We start from the raw sequence: 20,015 nt of genomic DNA, 5'->3' as shown, positions 1-20,015 counted from the left end.
TCTGCAGTAAAAATTCACAAATCCAAGCATACTCTGTACCCCTTTAATTGAGGTAGGTGAGGGCCTCTTGAGGATTGCATCCACTTTTCGTGAATCCATTCGAACTCCATTTGGGGGTCAGGATAAATCCAAGGAATTCGACTTCCGAAGTATGAAAAACGCACTTTTCCAATTTTGCATATGATTTATGCTGACGTAGTTTTTCTAATACAGCAGGAGCATGTTTCACATGGTCTTGTTCAGATGAAGAGTATACTAAGATATCATCTATGTATACAACAACACAAACGTCTATGAGTTTGCGAAGGACGTCGTTCATAAAATACTGGAAAGCTGCCGGTGCGTTGCAAAGCCCGAAAAGCATCACCTAGTATTCGAACAATCCGTATTTGGTACGGAAGGCAGTCTTCCATTCGTCGCCCTTTTTTACGCGTACCAGATGATACGCCCCTCGAAGGTCCAACTTAGTGTAGATACGAGCATCTTTCACTTGGTCCAGTAGTTCTGGGATCAGGGGCAAAGGGTATCGGTTTTTTACTGTTATTTGATTTAATGCGCGATGGTCAATACAAGTCCTGAGGTCCCCTTCCTTTTTAGGAACGAAGAATAAAGACGATGCACCAGAGACTTGGACGGGTGAATGAAGCCATTAGCTAAGTATTGATCCAAATATTGCTGTAAATGAAGATTTTCGGGTTCTGTGAGGGCGTAGATTCTACTGCATGGGACTTGAGCGCCAGGTAGGAGATCGATCTGGCAATCGTATGATCTGTAGGGTGGTAACGTGTTTGCTTGGTCTTTTTGGAAAACATCCTGAAATTCCTGGTATTCCTGGGGTAGTTGAGTTGTCGGATTCGTGACCGTAGCCAGTTCTTTGATCAAAGTTCTTTCAGGGTAACAAGTGTGTGCACAATCCTAGAAGGTCGCTCTCTTTTCTCGCCAGTCAATACAAGGATTATGAGTTTCCAACCATGGCATCCCCAGAATTATTTGGAACTGTCAGGCCTTGATTAAGTCAAACACAGTGTTCTCTCGATGCCCATCCTGACCCAACAGTGTCATCTCCATAGTTGAATGAGTTACTGGACCGGAAGCTATTTCAATCCCATCGACGGTGGTGATTACATCAGTTGTGGTTTTTTCGCATAGACAGGTTCATCCTTGTAGCCAATTCTTGATCCATATAGTTTCCTATGGCTTCCGCTATCAATGTATGCTCTCACTGCGTGCATACGAGATGGCTGTCGATGATCTATAAGGACCATTGGTATGATTAGGTGCAAGGTCTGAGTGTCCTTCTTCATGCTCGGCAAGCGGACCTCTACGCTTGTCGGGCGCGGTCGTTTCCCGGCTCTGATTCCATGTTGATTTTGTCGGCGACTCCTACCACCTTCTTAGGTGGTTTCGCTGGGCAATCCCGTAAAAAATGCCCCGAGGTTCCACAATACAAACACAATTGTAACTGTCGCCTTCTGTCCTTTCTTTTTGAGTCAAAGGTTCTTTAACCCCCCCCAATTGCATGGGTTCTGGTACATCAGTTCCTTTGGGGGTGACGTTGTCCTTAGGTCTTACCAATACTCGATTCTCGAATCCAGCCCGATCAGCCTTTCGATTCTGAAGTCTGTGATCTAACTGAACAACCTGGTTAATGTATTCAGCACATTCTTGAGGTGGGTTCACTACTTGTGCTAAAACATCTTTTAGTTCACCTCGAAGCCCACGCTGAAATAGCGTAATCCGCTTGACCTCTGGCCATCCGGTTTCTACCACCAACCTATTGAAAGTTGCGATGTAGGTCAGCAAATCCTGGTTACCCTGACGCAAGGACAAAAGTTGGTTATCCAAAGCTTGGCCTTGAGAATGTCGGGCAAATAGTCTTTCCATGCTTAGTTGAAAACCCTGAAAATCCCGAAGAAGAGGGTCATCCTGGTTGACTAGTGGAATAGACCAATCGGCTGCACTGCCGCTGAGATACGATAGTACAAAGGCTACCTTTGCTTGATCATTCGGAAAGGCTCCAGGTTTACATAAAAAATGCAGGTGGCACTGGTTCATAAACACGGCAAACTTTTTAGGGTCCCCCGCAAAGCGTTCTGGTGGTGCTAAAGGGACTGTCCCTGGTAAAATCACTTGTACTGGATTACTTGATTGAGCTTGGGCAGTAGCTCCCCCGAGTCCAGGTAAAGGTGTGTGTCCTGCTTGAGCTTGATGTAATTGTCCTGCGAGGTCATCCGTACGTTCTTTTGCCACAATCAGTTCTCTCCTGAGAGCATTAGTCTCTTGACGGGCGGAATGCACTTCAGCCCTAAGTTCCCCCAGTAGTTGGGCTAATTGGTCAGTCTCTGAGGTCTCCATGACGCCCGGGTGGAGATTTGTAGTAAGGGTTTGTGTTCTGTCACGCTCACCTGGATTCCACGGGGGTGCCGAACGAAGCTGGACTGCTGCGGTCTCCACCAGTGTGACTCGTAGTGAAGTGATGATCGACTGCACTTGCCCACTCAGTTTCATCTGCCTGGCCCGCAAGAGGATTTTCCTAGAAGCAGTAAAGGGAATTAGCCACCCGTGGTAGAGGGGTTCACACTAACACTATCTTCCCGAAAACTTCTAGTATTCCCCTTCGTAAAGTCTCACCTTATAGTTAGGAAGGATGAACTCTCCATCCTGCGTTTGGAGTGCAGGGGCGCGTAGAACTTCAGTTACTTCACTGATCCGAAGGTATTTGGCAGAGTTCCAGACAAATAATGACTCAGAGGTAAGTTGTGTGTAAACCAAATGTATAGTTATTTTAGAGTTCAAATGTCTGTTTATTCACTCATGCTCCTTTCATACCTTTCCCCATCGTGGTCCAAGGAGCGAGTTCGCCTCGATGGATGAAGGTAGCGCCTTGGTAAGAGTCAGTTTGCACCAAGCACTGTTTAGCAAGTAATATTGTTCCAAGTGCGATTAACCAATAGTTCTCTATCTTCGTTGCAGGTGCGGCGCCTTTGCGAAAATGTCGAGCATAGAATGGTGACCAGCGCTGCCTCGAGCGGTAATATGCCAAGTAAGTATCTTGCGTTAAGTAAGTGAATGCCTTTGGCGAACCCCGGTCACCTTTTGTTTGTTCTTGTTTTTTCAGATGCTGATGTTGCGAGAGGCGATTCAAGGGCACCGCGCTGGGTCGTGAAGATACTCTAATGATAGGTGAGTATGGCGCGGCGCTGCAACTGGCAATGCGACGCAGTTGTTTTAATGTTTCTTCCGTTTCTCACAGGTGCGGCTGCTCCAGGAGAAGATGATGACCAAATGGGAATCTTCCTGTTCTAACCTTCTCTTCTTCTTTCCTTTTCTCTAGGATCGGCTCTGGACACAAACGGGTGTAGCTGTAGACTGAATACTGGACTGCAGACACGGTGAGCGTTACGCTGCTGAGATGCAGAATAACACGAAGCGTGTGCTGCTCTTCGGGCGTGGTTTAAATAGCATCAAGAAAGTAGTTCCCAGGCAAAGAGTTCCAGTACCACACCCAAGTAGTAAAATAGTTCCTAAAGGAAAGTAGTCCCTTCATGGCCTCATGATGGCCTGTACGTGAGTTCTTTGCAGGATGACCTGCACAGTTTAAAGATGGCAATATGAGCCTGGCGCCTATGGCGCCAGGACTGAATCCATATAGCCCCTAGGCGGGGTTTTGGGAATTCCTGGGTCTTCGTGGATGCCTGTTCCCTGGATAGATAGATCTGTTCCAGATGTCTGGGGGCAGGCATTGTGACAGTAACAGGGTTGATTTCTTAACACAGGCCGTCATCCATTTTTTTCCAATTACCGTCCTAAAGGTTGTATGTATACCTCTTTTTAGCAAGCTCCTACGTATCTTTTCTACCTTGCGTTACAGCGTATTTACAGTTATTGGTCAGCACGTTATTTCATCTTCTTATAGTTACGATTACTTTGTGTTTAGGTACATGTTTCTCTTCGTGCTTCAGTTACATTGTCAGTTTTAAGAATGTTTAATATCGTTTTGGCATATGTTTCGTCATCTCCTTTATGACATCATTCTGTCATCTTCAGATTTTACTTAGAGTTCATCCATATTACTCATAACTGCATTCTGGCATCTTGGTAGTGGGCACCCTTCCTGGTAACATCTTTCTTCTGCTTCTATGTGAGGGTATAATCTGAATGGCTGCCTGAGTGCATATCGTCTTTCATACACTCTACGTGGTATAGGAATGTTGCATGGATTCATGTATGGGTTCTCAACTGTAGCGCTTCGTCTGCTACTCCAATAGGACGGTGGTGAGGGGGCAAGGACCAGAGAAGAGGCATCCACCTGCTCCTCTACAGATTTATGCAAGCATGACATTTTCATGCTGGTGTGAATGCTGTGGATTCTTCTAAAATCTTCACGCTTTTTACAACAGTAAAAACTAAGCAGATTCCATAGGAATCCATTGTACACGCTGCATGCTATGCAAAAATGGCAGGTAGCCTTTACTTAGCTTCAACGGCATCTTGCCAAAAGGAGGCATGAAGGTTATTTTGCCTGCACTTTACACCTCTCTTTCGTACCCCGAAGTGCAAATGATGAAAATTGAACAGAAGGGACCTGTTTGCAGCTAAGTCCAAACGTAATGGGTCCTCTCGATGTAAGTTACAGGAAACTGGAACATTTGCCCTAGAAGGATTTGGGTTTCTGCATCCTCTGATGTGGGCGACTCTTTTGTTGTCACTATTGAATCTCCTAAAAGTTAATTTTTAGAAAAATGTTTATGTCTAGTCTTTTTCTATTTTTCAGATCTCGACCTAATGATTAACAATTGTTTAGTTAGACACTGTGAGACCAAAAGCCCTAAACTGTGAATAGCTTTCAGCGTAAGTCATTTTTTCCTCTCCTGGTCAATAAGGTGCAACCCCCAGTCAACCCTGATTCCCAGCGAGCCGAAAGGGCAGCAATTCTGTTGTGCTCCCTAGATGGCACTGGGAGCACATGACAATTGCAAAATGGGGTACTCAAATACTTCTTCTTCTTCTTAATTATCGAAAGCGTGGGCGGACCCACGCACCCAAATACTGGCATTTACTCTGTAGGCAAGTACCCTCACCTTACTGGCTGTATACAGAATGCAGACTGGCTGGAAGTTGGTAATTATACTCGCTTTTTGGGTACAGGTTGAGGTTGTGATTAGGGTGATGCCTACCCATCACAGGTAGCCTGAACAGCCACAAAGAACGGCAGAATTCCCTCAGTGACCAAACCATTTAAATTGTTATTTTGATTCTTGTAACCTGCTGCATGCATAGCCGAGTCGCTTCTGAGCGCTAGCAGGGAAAAGGGTTCGGGAGGGGAAAAAAGGTTAACAGAATTTAGGTAAAGCTTACAAAAAGGAGATGGGCACCAATCACAACATTCCGAAGAAATGAATTCCAGGTGCCCCGAGGTGTTGACCTTTTGGTACAGTGATCCTCAAGTTAGGTGACCCGAGGTGTTGGACCTGCTGGTACAGTGATCCTCAGGTTAGGTGACCTGGGATTGTGACCTGTTGGTACAATAATCCTCAGGTTAGGTGACTTGAGATGTTGACCTGTTGGTACAGTGTTATTCAGGTAAGGTGTTGTGCCTTGAGTGTCGTGTAGACCGGAGATACCTCCGTCCCCAAGTGTCGCACAGGGAAAGTCAAAGGCACTCCCTGTGCAACCCTTGAGGCCACAGGTGGAAGATGTCGATGCCTGGATCCACGGAACCTCGAAGACCCCGAAGCCAGTGAAAAGGAAAGATTAATGAATACAAGTATCAGGCAATGACAGTGACTGGGTGTACAAGGAATCAAGAGAGGCTTACCTATTGATGTATAACAGGGCACAGGGAACCTATGTGATGGGGATTGGTTCCGAGACTCAGGTAAGCAGCTGTCCCAGTCTAGCCAAGACCAGCTCACGAATGTTGCAGGCAAGACCACCTATGCTGATGTCTTAATTGCGTAGAGAAGTTTCCGGAGGACTTGAGTTTCTTAGGTACCAGAATCAGAGTCCAAAGCAGCGTGATAAACAGTCCAAATTCGGTAACAGTGTAGCAGTTCCAAGTGACCAAAACAAAAAGGGCAATCCAAAGAAGTCTAGGTAACGTAATCCGAGGTCGAACAAATCCGTGGGATCAAAAAGAACAAATCGCCAAACAGTACATAGATAATAGCTGTGAAGCAAGGTCTGCTCCGTGAATCAGGGTTTAAATAGCGAGCACCTCCGGATCACGTGACGCGCATCAGCAACACGTGATAGATGCAAGGAGTCACGTGAGCGGGACCGAACCGTCACGCGACGCGGAAGCGTCAGCCCGATCCTCCTAGCACGCGATAGCCAAGGCAAGTGCCAATGCAGAAACGGATGCAGGCGAGTCTGCATGTTGCACCAGGCACGTCGTTCTCGATCCTGAAGACCATTCTGCGCAGGTGAGTCTCGGACCGTATAACTATGGTGTAACGCAGAGGGTCGTGCTGTGGGTATGTTAGCAGTGTTCTATGTGGAGTGTACACACACTTCATGACATGGCCCCTCGCCCCAAAGGCCCATGACCTCGTGGGCAGGACGGATGCTCCCTATGAAAACGGGCCACAAGGCGAGGGGCATGGACATCTACCGCAGAGACCCAGGAATGCTCCTCTGGACCGTAACCCACCCAATCAACCAGAAACTTCAAGCGGCCCCTACAGATACGGGACCCCAAAATGGCAGACACCTCAAAGACGTCGGGGGAATCCAGGGATACAGGAGCAACCGGGGCACGGAGACGAGAAGAGTCAGGACACAATTTCAGTAGAGAGGCATGGAAAACGGGATGAATGCACCAGGAACTTGGAAGCACCAGACAAAAAGCCACTGGGTTGACCACCTGAGACACTACGTACGGACCAACAAAGCGGGGTAAGAGTTTGCGACAGCCCACCAACTGCAAATGTCGAGAAGACAGCCACACCCGGGAACCCACCGCGAACGCCGGGACCGCAGCTCACTTCGGGTCATGGAGACCTGTGCCTCACGGAGATGGACAAGGGTCTGAGCGTGAACAGAAGTCAGGTCCCTGACACAAGCCGCAGCAGCAGGATTTGCGGACAAAGAAGGATCAGGGACAGGTAGGACCCTGGGGTGCTGACCATACAGAGCATAGAAGGGAGAGACACCCGTGGATGAATGCATCGCATTGTTATATGCGAATTCAGCAAGGCGAAGCACACTCAGCCAGTTCGATTGTCGCTGCATGGTCAGACAGCGTAGGTACTGCTCCATAGTCTGATTGGTCCTCTCGGTCTGTCCATCCGTCTCGGGATGATAGGCCGAAGAGTACCGTGTATCAATACCGAGCAAACGGGTCAGAGCACGCCAGAAACGAGAGGTGAATTGAGAACCCCTGTCAGAGACAAGAACGGAGGGCAACCCAAACAAACGGAACACTGAATCAAAAAACAGGTCAGCCAGGACTGGGGCACACGGGATAAAATGGGGCATTTTTGTGAACGAGTCCACCACCACCCATATGGAATCGAATCCACAGACCCTGGGGAGATCAGTCACAAAGTCCATGGTCAGCGTGTGCCATGGTTTCGGGGGTACAAGTAGAGGTCGCAACAGGCCTACCAGGCGTCCCCTACGATGCTTGCACTGGGCACAAACAGAGCATGAGGCCACGTAACTATCCACGTCGCGCTTCATGGAAGGCCACCAACACCAACGATTCAAGAGATCCATAGTGCGTTTCTGCCCGGGATGACTGTTGATGGGGGCGTCATGAGACCATTCGAGGGCGAGATTGCGGGTGTCAGTGGTGGGGAGAAACATTCGATCATGCCCGTCGCGATATACCGGATCTCACTCCACCAGTTGCTCGGGATGATGGGCCGTCCATTCACGCACGGAGTCGAGCAATGATAGAGGCGGGGTGCAAAGACATACCACATGACTTTTGTCCAGAAGAGTGTCAGGATAGAGTGGCAGAGAACCCCCCCCCCCTGGGAACGGGACAAGGCATCAGCTTTGCCATGCGCGACACCCGGGCGGTGCATGATGCGAAAAATCAAAAGCAGCAAAGAACAGGTGCCATCTGACTTGTCTGCTATTGACACATTTGAGGGAGGCCAAGTCTTGTAAATTCTGATGATCGGAATACACAGTGATGCAATGTTTGGCACCAAGTAGATGGTGACGCCAGACACGGAAGGCATCCATGACGGCCAGAAGCTCCTTCTCCATCACAGTGTAGTGTGATTCCGCTTCGGTGAATTTGCGAGTATGGAATGCCACGGGGTGCAATTTGCCTGAGATAGGACACTCTTGTGACAACACGGCTCCTAAGGCAAAAGATGAGGCGTCTGCCTCGACTATATAAGGGGGTTACGGATTGGGGTGCTGGAGGACCGGGGCCGTGGTGAATGCGGTTTTCAGGGCCTCGAAGGCGTCCTGCTGTTCCTTTTGCCAATGATAGGGTACTTGAGGACTGGTCAAGGACGTGAGAGGCGCTACAATAGCAGAGAAAGATGATATGAAATGCCTGTAAAAGTTGGCGAAACCCAAAAAGGCCTGCAGGGACTTGAGTGTCTGAGGTAATGGCCATTCCAATACTGCCCGAACTTTAGACTGGTTCATAGCCAACCCCCCAGGATCGATGTGAAACCCCAAGAATTCGACAGACCTTTCATGGAATTGGCATTTTTCTGGTTTTGCAAAAAGCAAATGTGTTCTTAGCCTGGATAGTACCTCTCGGACATGGTGAACTTGTTCTTCCATATTTCGGGAAAAGATAAGAATGTCATCCAGATACACGACCATGAACACGTCCAGGATGTCACTAAAGATGTCATTCATGAACCGCTGCAACGTGGCAGGGGCGTTGCATAGACCAAAAGGCATGACTAAATACTCGTACAAACCACAGCGGTTACAGAAAGCGGTTTTCCACTCATCCCCCTCGCGGACGCAGACCAAATTGTACGCACCCCGCAGGTCCAGCTTGGTGAAGACAGATGTGTGAGTTAGATGATCTAGGAATGGTGTAATCAGAGGTATTGGGTATCGGTCCTTCTTGGTGATAGCATTGAGGCGTCCATAATCCACGCAGGGACGCAGATCACCCTCTTTTTTTAGGAACGAAGAATATGGGGCTTGCTGCGGGCGAGGTGGAGGGACGTATGTGTCCTAAGCATAACGATTTCTGTATATAGTCCTTGAGGGCTTGTTCCTCTGAGGGGGACAGAGAATAGATGCGACCTGAGGGTATGGTGGAGTCAGTGACTAGTTCTATAGGACAGTCATAAGGGTGGTGAGGTGGGAGCCCCTCCGAGGAACCCCGGTCGAACACCTCTTCGTAGTCCTTATACTCCACCGGAACCCCTTTGGCCACCACCCCGATAGTGTGTGAATCAGTGGGAGAGGACCCAGTATCCTCTAACGTGAGTTGAGCAAGAGCAACCAGAGCCTGTGATGGTGTCTCGAACTCCTGATGTGAGGGGAGGCAAAAGTTCTGACAAATCTCAGATTCAAAATGCACAGTACCCGATTTTCAGTCTATGAGTGGGTTGTGCTCCTGCAACCAGGGAATTCCTAAGATAAGACCAAATTGCGGCATGGATATCAGATCGAAGCTGATTGTTTCCTTGTGAACGTTCTGTATGGTTTGCAAGAGAGGGGCTGTTTGGTGCTTAATAGGACCCGATATCAGGGCAGTGCCGTCCACGGCTTGTACTTGTTCAGGGCGGTTTTTAACCACTAAGGGCAAATTCAAGGAATGGGCTAACGTGATATCGACGTAATTTCCCGTGGCTCCTGAATCTATGACTATGTTGACTGGATGCGAGATACCTGGTGTGGGTTGAAGGAGAGCCTGCACACAGACCGGTCTTATACGGCCGAAAGCGGGTGGAACATCCGAGGTGGGTAAATGAGCGCCCGGTCTAGCCCCCTGTTCTAAGATCGAGCCGTCTGAAAAACCTGGTTCTTTTTTGGACAGCGAGGGCACTCTTTAACGTAATGCCCGGTTAGTCCACAGTAGAAGCATGCATTGTCTGTCCTCCTACGTTCTCTTTCTATTGAGGTGATAGGATTTCGTATACCCCCTACTTGCATGGGTTCATCTGAGGTAGAGGTGGAGGGAGAGACAGATACTGCCTGGGAAAACCCGATTTCTGCATTACGGTCGGATCGACAAGCGTCCACCTGGAGTGCCAATTCAACCAAATCCTGAAACTGCATGGGCAATGAGGGAACTACAGAGAGGGCATCCTTCATGGTGTTACTCAAACCCCTGTGACTACCGCCTTTTTACTCTCTGGCCACGAAGTCTCTGCGGCCAATTGGTTGAAGCGTGTGATGTAATCTATCAGGGAACCCCTACTCTGGGTCAAGTCCAATAGTTCCAGGTCTCAGGATTGGACCTTGTGACTGGTGTCGAAAACATGTGACATCTCAGTCACGAGGAGGTCAAAATCATAGAGTGTAGGGCTGTCATTCTCTAACAATGGATTGGCCCAGGCAGCGGCAGTGCCGGCCAAACATGACAGAGTAAAGGCCACCTTGGTGGTCGAATCAGGAAAAGCCTGAGGTCTGCACAGGAAATGGAGTTTACATTGATTAAGGAAGGTTCTGAACTTCCTAGGGTCACCATGAAAATGTTCAGGGGCTGCTAATGGAAAAGGTGAAGGAAGCACCACAGGAACAGGGAGCTGGGCATTGGGGACTGGTGGTTGTGTGGGTGGAGGTGCAGCATCCCTGAACACGGAGTCTGCGGGGAGAGGATGCTGGACACTCTGTATGGAATTGAGTCTCTGGTGAATGACCGTGTTAGCGGCGGCCATATCAGCCCGTAATACTGTGATGGCCTGGACTAATGTGGCCATGTGGTCATCCGTGGATCCCCCCTCCATGTCCAACACGACAAGGGCTTCACAGTCAGTTGTGCCTTGAGTGTTGTGTAGACCAGAGATACCTCGGTCCCCAAGTGTCGCACAGGGAAAGTCAAAGGCACTCCCTGTGCAACCCTTGAGGCCACAGGTGGAAGATATCGATGCCTGGATCCACAGAACCTCGAAGACCCCGAAGCCGCTGAAAAGGAAAGATTAATGAATACAAGTACCAGGCAATGGCAGTGACTGGGTGTACAAGGAATCAAGAGAGGCTTACCTATTGATGTATAACAGGGCACAGGGAACCTATGTGATGGGGATTGGTTCCGAGATTCAGCTAAGCAGCGGTCCGAGTCTAGCCAAGACCAGCTCACGAGTGTTGCAGGCAAGACCACCTGTGCTGATGTCTTAATTGCGCAGAGAAGTTTCCGGAGGACTCGAGTTTCTTAGGTACCAGAATCAGAGTCCAAAGCAGCGTGATAAATAGTCCAAATTCGGTAACAGTGTAGCAGTTCCAAGCGACCAAAACAAAAAGGGCAGGGTAACGTAATCCGAGGTCGAACAAATCCGTGGGATGAAAAAGAACAAATCGCCAAACAGTACATAGATAACAGCTGTGAAGCAAGGTCTGCTCTGTGAATCAGGGTTTAAATAGCAAGCACTTGCGGATCACGTGACGCCTATCGGCAACACGTCATAAATGCAAGGAGTCACGTGAGTGGGACCGAAACATCACGCGACGCGGAAGCGCCAGCCCGATCCTCCTAGCACACGATCGGCAAGGCAACTGCCAATGCAGAAATGGATGCAGGCGATTCTGCATGTTGCACCAGGCACGTCGTGCTCGATCCTGAAGACCATTCTGCGCACGTGAGTCTCGGACCGTATAGCTATGGTGTAACACTGAGGGTCGTGCTGTGGGTATGTTAGCAGTGTTCTGTGTGGAGTGTGTGTGCATGGCTGAGTGCATGACATAAGGTGACCTGAGATGTTGACCTGTTGGTACTGTGATCATCTGGTTAGGTGACCCGAGTTGTTGACCTTTTGGTACAGTGATCCTTGGTTTAGAGAAAAACAGCACTCAGAAACATTAAGACTTGGAGGCCTATTGAAACAGAAATGTGTTTAATGTATTTCTTGAGTTACAGGTGATCTGGTTGAGATCAAAGGTCTGGATGTGCATTATTCCACAGCACTGGTCCTCTGACTGCAAGCATTTCACTTTCGGACCTCCTACTTCAGTAGGAATGATGCATCCATTTATCTGAATAGGAGGAATGAACACCCCTTTGGTCCTTATAGTGGTTAAATCTACTTATTAAGTTCTTGAGGGCCAAGTTCAAAAGGCTCTCCTGGTGATACACTCGATGTTGAACTCAATCCTTTGTGAGACTGGTCGACAGTCAGGTTTTGAGGGGCTTAAGATGCATGCGTGGTCTGACCTCTTGGATCCCAGGATAAGGCTCACTTATCAGTTTTTGATTGATTGCAATTGGAATATATGTTTTGGGGAAGGGACATGTACATGCTGTTGCAGCAGTCGATCTATGATAGTGCCAATACTTGTGAGCACAACCTTTGGTCATATCGGTTAGTGACAGGATTTCTTCATAGAATGTGCAGTTAAAGATGGCAGCTGCTTGTCAGGATATGTATTTATTGTTTAAACTGGAGTTCAGGTCGACTATAAGGCCAAGGTTCCTAACTTTAAGCACCGGCGAGGGAGGTGGGCTCAGGGCAGAAGGTCAGCTGAAGATGGGTTTTGAATTGAACCGGTAAGGCTCGTAGAAGCACTTTGATTTCTGAGCCATTAAAGCAGAGCAATTCCTAATCCAGTTGTGGATTGATTCAAGGCAGGCAAACTAGTTGTGTTTGGTTGTAGCTGGTTTGGTTGTAGGGGGCTATGGGGTAATAGGCCAATGTAGGCAATGAACAGCTAAGATGAGAGTGAGGAACCCTGTGGTATTCTACATGTTTAGGGTCTCAGATTTCATTTATTAAAGTTTCCAGCTTCCACCTGGGATGAAAGGCCCTTCAGAAAGGAGGTGATCCAATCAAGTGCCAAACCTTTGATGCCCATGTTCTACTGGAGCAATAGAGGAGATTAACAGTTCAGTAGGACACTGAAAGGTCTAAAGTATCATAGCAACCAGTTTCTTTGATTTAAGGGAAACACGCATTTCTTCCATTATGTGTTGTAGCGTACACTCTGTGCTCCACCCGGCGAACAAAGACAATCTGAGAAGTTCACAAATTGTTATGCCCACCACTCTTTGTTAGAAAAAATATATAATCTTCATTTATTTTGCTGCATTTCATACAACATTAAAAACTTTCAAGACAAACTATACATATACACCTAATCACATATATTACTCAACCTGTGCACTTGCATTTACACTCTACTGATCCCTGTGCACCATAGTATTGGCAACAGGTGCCACAGGGAAAAGAAGGAAAAAATCCAACCACAAATGTACACAACAAAAAAGGGGATACAGTCTAAAATACTGTTCATCTGGGTTGTTACTCTGCTTGTTCAGGGTGGACTGAACCTCTACTGCAAGCAGGTCCACCTTAACGAGAAAAATTCAACCACTTGCGATGTTTAAAGTAGATTCAATGGAAACACAAAATGGTAATAGTTTCCCCAATTCTAGTCGACATATGTTTCGGCCAACAGTCCTCCTACAGTTCACCCTCATGGTGCTGTATGGTCTGGTTGGTAAAGGCCGTCTTCAGGACAACAAAGTCGTTTCATATGTAATATATACTTCCCCAGTTTCACAGTTGATTGCAAACAAATCTAAAAAGAATTTTAAAAAGAATACTTAAAAAAATGTTCCTTGGTGGTTTCCTGACAGAGAAGGCATTTATATTCTGATGCCTCCAACTATTGACTGACCTGTATTGAACTAAGGTTGCTTCGGGACATGAAGAACAATTTGGTGCCATCTGGCTGCTCATTCGGTATTAGTTTAGACTGAAGTCATCATTTGTTCATGCCTGTGGGTCAATATACACCCACATTAGCATTCATTTTAATGCATTCATATATTAATGCAGCCCGTGCTCTCATTTTGACCAGCACAAGAGATTGTAAAAGAAAAGTACCTTTAAATTGGCAGATCAGATTCGATGATGTTAGAATTGTTTAGTCAAGCCACCCTCTGTATTTCACAGTCGGGAGTATTTCTTGTCCAATTGTTAATAGTCGATGTCATTTGCCATCTGTGGGTTAAGAAACACAACAACCCCGCGGTGGTTAATGACCATCCCATCTGTATAGGGTAAAGGTGTCTAAGAAAACAACAATTCCATGCCCTCGAGCCATTAACAAAATGCTCAGTGTTGCTTCTCCACTACCTGTTGTTCTTTCAGGCTACATGGGGTAGCAGTATCTAAGAAAACACATTTACATTCACTCCTTCTATGAGCGCAAAGCTAAGTCTTGCTTCTCTAATACTTGTTAATACTTACTTGTGCATTAGCCCCTGAAAGGCTATACCGTGACATGCTCTCACAGTACTAGTGTGTTTCAGTTATAAAAAGAGGATGCTTTTTTGTTCAGACATTCCCTGGCGGCAGGCTAATTCTGGCTAGAATCTCATTGAGAAAGGGAAAGCCCTATGAAGCACTCACCTCTGTGATGTTTTCTCTTAACACAGTATGCTCTGTCACCAGCAGAGGAACAAGTGCTGATGAAAGGTTTATCTTTTGTGCCGACGTCCAGGGCAAAAGATTTTGAAACAGAAGTGGAGCTTCAAAAATTCTTTCGTGTTTTTAGACTGAAATATTTCTTTAGAAATTCCACAGAACCTGAAAAACAAACAAGTACTACAGGTTTAAAGTCAGCATTAAAATGTACACCCTTGAACTCTATGGTTACACCGGCGATTATAGCATTTGAAAATTGAATCATCAAGGAAACGCAAATTTTACTGCAGACCAAAAACAACAGTAAAGATAATTTTTCAAAAATAGAAATGGAAGCTGTAGCCAAACTAAAATCTAATGACACTTTTGTCATCAATCCGGCCGATAAGGGGGGCGGTATTGTCCTGTGGGACAAACATGACTATGAAAAGGAAGTCCTTCGACATCTTAATGACCCGGCAGCATATCGAAAACTTGCACATGATCCTACCGATAGACTGAAGGAAGAAAGAACAAGTTTGATAAAACACGCCCTAGAAGAAGGGTGGATCGATGACGATGAACATTCATTTCTAGTTAATAACAATCCTACTACTCCAGCTTTTTATATTCTTCCGAAAGTGCATAAAAGCCTGACATCTCCCCCGGGTCGACCAATAGTTGCCGCCATAAATTCAATCCTCGAACCTCTTTCTATGTATGCTGACTGGTTTCTACGGCCTTTTGTTGCTCTTATGCGCTCATATATTAAAGATACCACCAGTATGATTAACACCATAAGCCTTGTTCCAATATCATCAGCTACTATAATCAACTACAAGGAACGAGTATGGGTGCAACTTTTGCCCCAGACTTAGCAAACCTTTACATGGATAATTTTGAGGAAAATACTGTCTATCATCCAACAAATCCATTCAGTCAAACCATATGTACATGGCTTAGATACATCGACGATGTGTGCATGGTCTGGAGAGGGTCCATTACTAAACTGATGGAGTTCCACACATGGTTGAATACTCAAAACCCATGTATACAATTCACGATTGAATATCATATGCAACGAGTTGCCTTCCTTGACTTGGAAATAGTCAAAACGGATCATGGCACATTAGAAACTGTACTTTATAAGAAACCTACAGATAAAAATATGCTGCTAAACTATGCAAGCTTTCATCCGAAGAGCCTGAAGGAAGGCCTCCCCTTTGGCCAGTTTCTGCACATTTGCAGAAACTGTTCACAGTTAGCCGACTACAAAACCCATGGGGCGGCATTAAAAACAAAACTAAAAGATCGGGGCTATCCTAAATCAACAATACACCAGGCTTATAAACGTGCCCAACACATGAACAGGGACACATGTTTACACACGATGCCTAAAACGGCCCTAGATAAGATGACATGTGTGAGCACTTTTAGCCCAATCAGCGGCTCCTTACGTAAAATCATTTTGAAACATTGGGACATGATCGCTACTGAAGACTTTCGGCCATCCAAACCCTGCTTTGCCTTTAAACGTCAAAGGAATCGAAAGGATAGCTTGGTACATACTTTTACAACACCACAAAAACCTTTACAAACCCAAAGCACATTATGGGGCCTGCCCCCAGTCACTGAGCACCATAGGTGCGGCAAATGTTTGGTCTGTCCACAAACTAGGGACATGAAAGGTATCACTATAGGCACTCGTCTGGTTCCCCTGATAGAGTTTACTGACTGCCTGACAACTTGGGCAATTTATGTCATAATATGCCCCTGCAACCTTTTCTATTTTGGAAAAACCAAACGACAAGTAAGACAGCGTATATGTGAGCATAAATCGTGTATTCGAAATCAGATAGAAAACAAACCTTTGGTAGCTCACTATATGAAAAAACAGCATAAACCGACTGAAATGCTTTGGAGTGTGATACAAGTGGTCAAACAGGCACCTAGGGGTGGTAATCGAGATCTTATTTTGACACGGATTGAACAAAAATGGATCTATGACACTAATGCAGTGAAACAGGGCCTAAATGTGGCCGTAGAATGGAGTATATTTCTGTAATGTAGGTTGGCATCATGTTGTAGCTCCCAGAATGCATTCCATCTAGCCCAATGTGCGAAATGTTAATAGGGTCCCTGCAGTAGTTAAAGTCCCAATGAGCTGCATATTTTGCAAACATCTGTGCAAGATTCAATGTCTCTCCTCCTTTTGAACTTAGTCCGGGTTTAAATTTTGTCCGGGCGCTCCGAGTATATTTATCTTATTTAATTGTAAGAACATTAATATGAGAATTTTTGCTGTCTAGCAACCGAATTCCAATAGGGTATAATATTGATGTTAGCTGCCTTTTTGTATTTTCAATAATGGGTGATATGTCACAACATCTGTTCAATGCTAAAATATGTCAAACTTTCCCTCGTTTACCCCTTTGGAAGTGATGGCTGCATAATAGAAAAAAGTGGATGTTTTTCCTCCTTTGGGCTTAAAATTAAAATTTGCCCGTGCTTTCCTAGCAGGTTAATATTTACCTAATTGCAAGAACACTAATTTGAGGCACTTTTGTTGTTTATCAACTAAAATTTAACAGGGTACCACATCGATGCCGGTAGTCTTTATGTATTTTTAACAATGGCTGATATGTTTTGTAGAGACGTGTCCTGTTTCGCTTTTTTAGTTTCTGACTGTAGTCATGCTTACATTAAAAACTACAACTCCCAGAATTCACAAGGAGCGCACAGTATGAGAAGCAGATATTCAGCGTTAGAACCACGAATGATACAGTCATTGTATTTTAAAGCTGTATTTTAAAGCTGTTTTCAAGAACAGCTTTTCCACACTTATCCTTCATAACAAGAAATATATTTTGTAGATATTTGATCTGACATTCAAAAAAATATATATTTCGGATCGTAAGGATCACGTGACTTCTCACGTTAGTGCCGGGCCGAATACGAAGGAGATCTAATCGGTCCGCGGCGTTCTCCCTGTTAGGTGTGCTTCGAACACGCTCCCCGAGCAGTAAAAAGGATTTGAGAAAACATCACAGAGGTGAGTGCTTCATAGGGCTTTCCCTTTCTCAACGAGATTTTAGCCAGAATTACCCTGCCGCCAGGGAATGTCTGAACAAAAAAGCATCCTCTTTTTACAACTGAAACACACTAGTACTGTGAGAGCATGTCACTGTATAGCGTTTCAGGGGCTAATGCACAAGAAAGTATTAACAAGTATTAGAGAAGTAAGACTTAGCTTTGCGCTCATAGAAGGAGTGAATGTAAATATGTTTTCTTAGATACTGCTACCCCATGTAGCCTGAAGAACAACAGGTAGTGGAGAAGCAACACTGAGCATTTTGTTAATGGCTCGAGGGCATGGAAATGTTGTTTTCTTAGACACCTTTACCCTATACAGATGGGATGGTCATTAACCACTGCAGGGTTGTTGTGTTTCTTAACCCACAGATGGCAAATGACATTGACTATTAACAATTAGACAAGAAATAATCCCGACTGTGAAATACAGAGGGTGGCTTGACTAAACAATTCTAACATCATTGAATCTGATCTGCCAATTTAAAGGTACTGTTCTTTTACAATCTCTTGTGCTGGTCAAAATGAGGGCACGGGCCGAATTAATATATTAATGCATTAAAATGAATACTAATGTGAGTGTATATTGACCCAAAGGCATGAACAAATGATGACTTCAGTCTAAACTAATACCGAATGAGCAGCCAGATGGCGCCAAATTGTTCTTCATGTCCCGAAGCAACCTTAGTTCAATACAGGTCAGTCAATAGTTGGAGGCATCAGAATATAAATGCCTTCTCTGTCTGGAAACCACCAAGGAACATTTTTTTAAGTATTCTTTTTTTAATTCTTTTTAGATTTGTTTGCAATCAACTGTGAAACTGGGGAAGTGTATATTACATATGAAACGACTTTGTTGTCCTGAAGACGGCCTTTACCAACCAGACCATACAGCACCGTGAGGGTGAAATGTCGGAGGACTGTTGGCCGAAACATATGTCGACTAGAATTGGGGAAACTATTACCATTTTGTGTTTCCATTGAATCTATTTTAAACATCGCAAGTGGTCGAATTTGTCTCGTTAAGGTGGACTTGCTTGCAGTAGAGGTTCCGTCCACCCTGAACAAGCAGAGTAACAACCCAGATGAACAGTATTTTAGACTGTATCCCCTTTTTTGTTGTGTACATTTGTGGCTGGATTTTTTCTTTCTTTTCCCTGTGGCACCTGTTGCCAATACTATGGTGCACAGGCATCAGTAGAGTGTAAGTGCGAGTGCACGGGTTGAGCAATATATGCGATTAGGTGTATATATATTTGTCTTGAAAGTTTTTAATGTTGTATAAAATGCAGCAAAATAAATGAAGATGATATATTTTTTCTAACAAAGAGTGGTGGGCATAACAATTTGTGAACTTCTCAGATTGTCTTTGTTCTGACCTGTTGCAACTTAGGGACCAAAGAAGGGGTAGTTGACCTATCTTTCTCCTTTTGATACATTAGTCTCCCAACCGATAGTGTCAACCCCCCCCCCCCCCCCGATATCAAAAAATCCGGGAGTACCCAATTATAAGCAGCACTCTGTACTCCTGCCAGAGCGGCAGCAAGATCGTCTATCGTGTAAAACAAGATTTTCATGGCTGAACTGCAGCTGGTTGGTCACTACTTTTTCAATGAGTGCAGCATTTCATGGCAGGTTTGCAAGGGGTCTAGGTTGCCTGTCAAAAGCACCTCTGCTTGCATTCAGAGAGCAGCTCTAAGCACAGTCTGTGTCTGATGCACTAGGTCCTGACACCACTATCACTGTCCTTGCCCCACAGCACTGGGCACTCTGTCCGGTAGCTGCTCAGTACTGGGGAGCAAGTACTGGGAAGCAATCCTCGTAAATATACCTGCAGTGATAATGTCTTCATCTGCACAGGACTCCCATTCCACCATAGAACCAGTTGTAGCTACTTCATTTCCATGTAATTGAACCTCCTCTGGGCAAGGAGACCCTCTGGTGTTAAAGGAGGAGTCAGCCACTAATCAGGGTCATTGCAGGGATGACACCCCATGCAAAGAGTTATGTCACTCCCTTTACAATAGGTGTTAGATGTATTATTTTAGGACAGAAATGGTTTCCCTTGGTTCGCCTTTGCTGGTTGTGCCCTATTTTCCACCAACTGCAATTTCCACCACCACCTACACTGACTGGAAACACATGACACTGTGAAATTCCTCCCTCAAGAATCAGATGATGGACACATAAAAATTGAACCACCCGGACCCAGATCCTCTAAATCCGTAAATCAATCAGATCTCTTTGAATGCGAAGTATGGGTATTTCACCAAATAGCGTTCCAACATTTGAATGGTAGCCTTCTTGCACTTTCCAGAAACCGCAAGCATTCTACCTCAGAGATCAAGGCAGGGACGATGGAACACGTTCTGGTTCCTTGTAGATAAACAGAGACTTAGGAAACCCGGATTACTGGTGAAGAAA

General features: G+C 45.7%; 1 long non-coding RNA gene across 1 annotated transcript in view; it reads right to left on the bottom strand.

Moving 5' to 3' along the window:
- The window catches only part of LOC138566022 (uncharacterized), a 28,405-nt gene extending 13,663 nt beyond the window's left edge, over positions 1 to 14,742 (bottom strand). The window contains exons 1-2 of the long non-coding RNA XR_011301790.1: positions 14,508 to 14,742; positions 13,980 to 14,096 (exon numbers count right to left, since the gene is read on the bottom strand). This is a non-coding gene — a long non-coding RNA (uncharacterized lncRNA). The remainder of the gene's footprint in view (positions 1 to 13,979; positions 14,097 to 14,507) is intronic.
- Between the last annotated feature and the right edge of the window lie 5,273 nt (positions 14,743 to 20,015).

This window comes from Ambystoma mexicanum, chromosome 2p, assembly GCF_040938575.1.
Source record: "Ambystoma mexicanum isolate Mex_15411 chromosome 2p, UKY_AmexF1_1, whole genome shotgun sequence".
Classification (NCBI taxonomy): Eukaryota; Metazoa; Chordata; class Amphibia; order Caudata; family Ambystomatidae; genus Ambystoma; species Ambystoma mexicanum.
The sequence above is the reverse complement of the archived record's forward strand: the minus strand, read 5'-3'. Positions and strand labels throughout refer to the sequence as shown.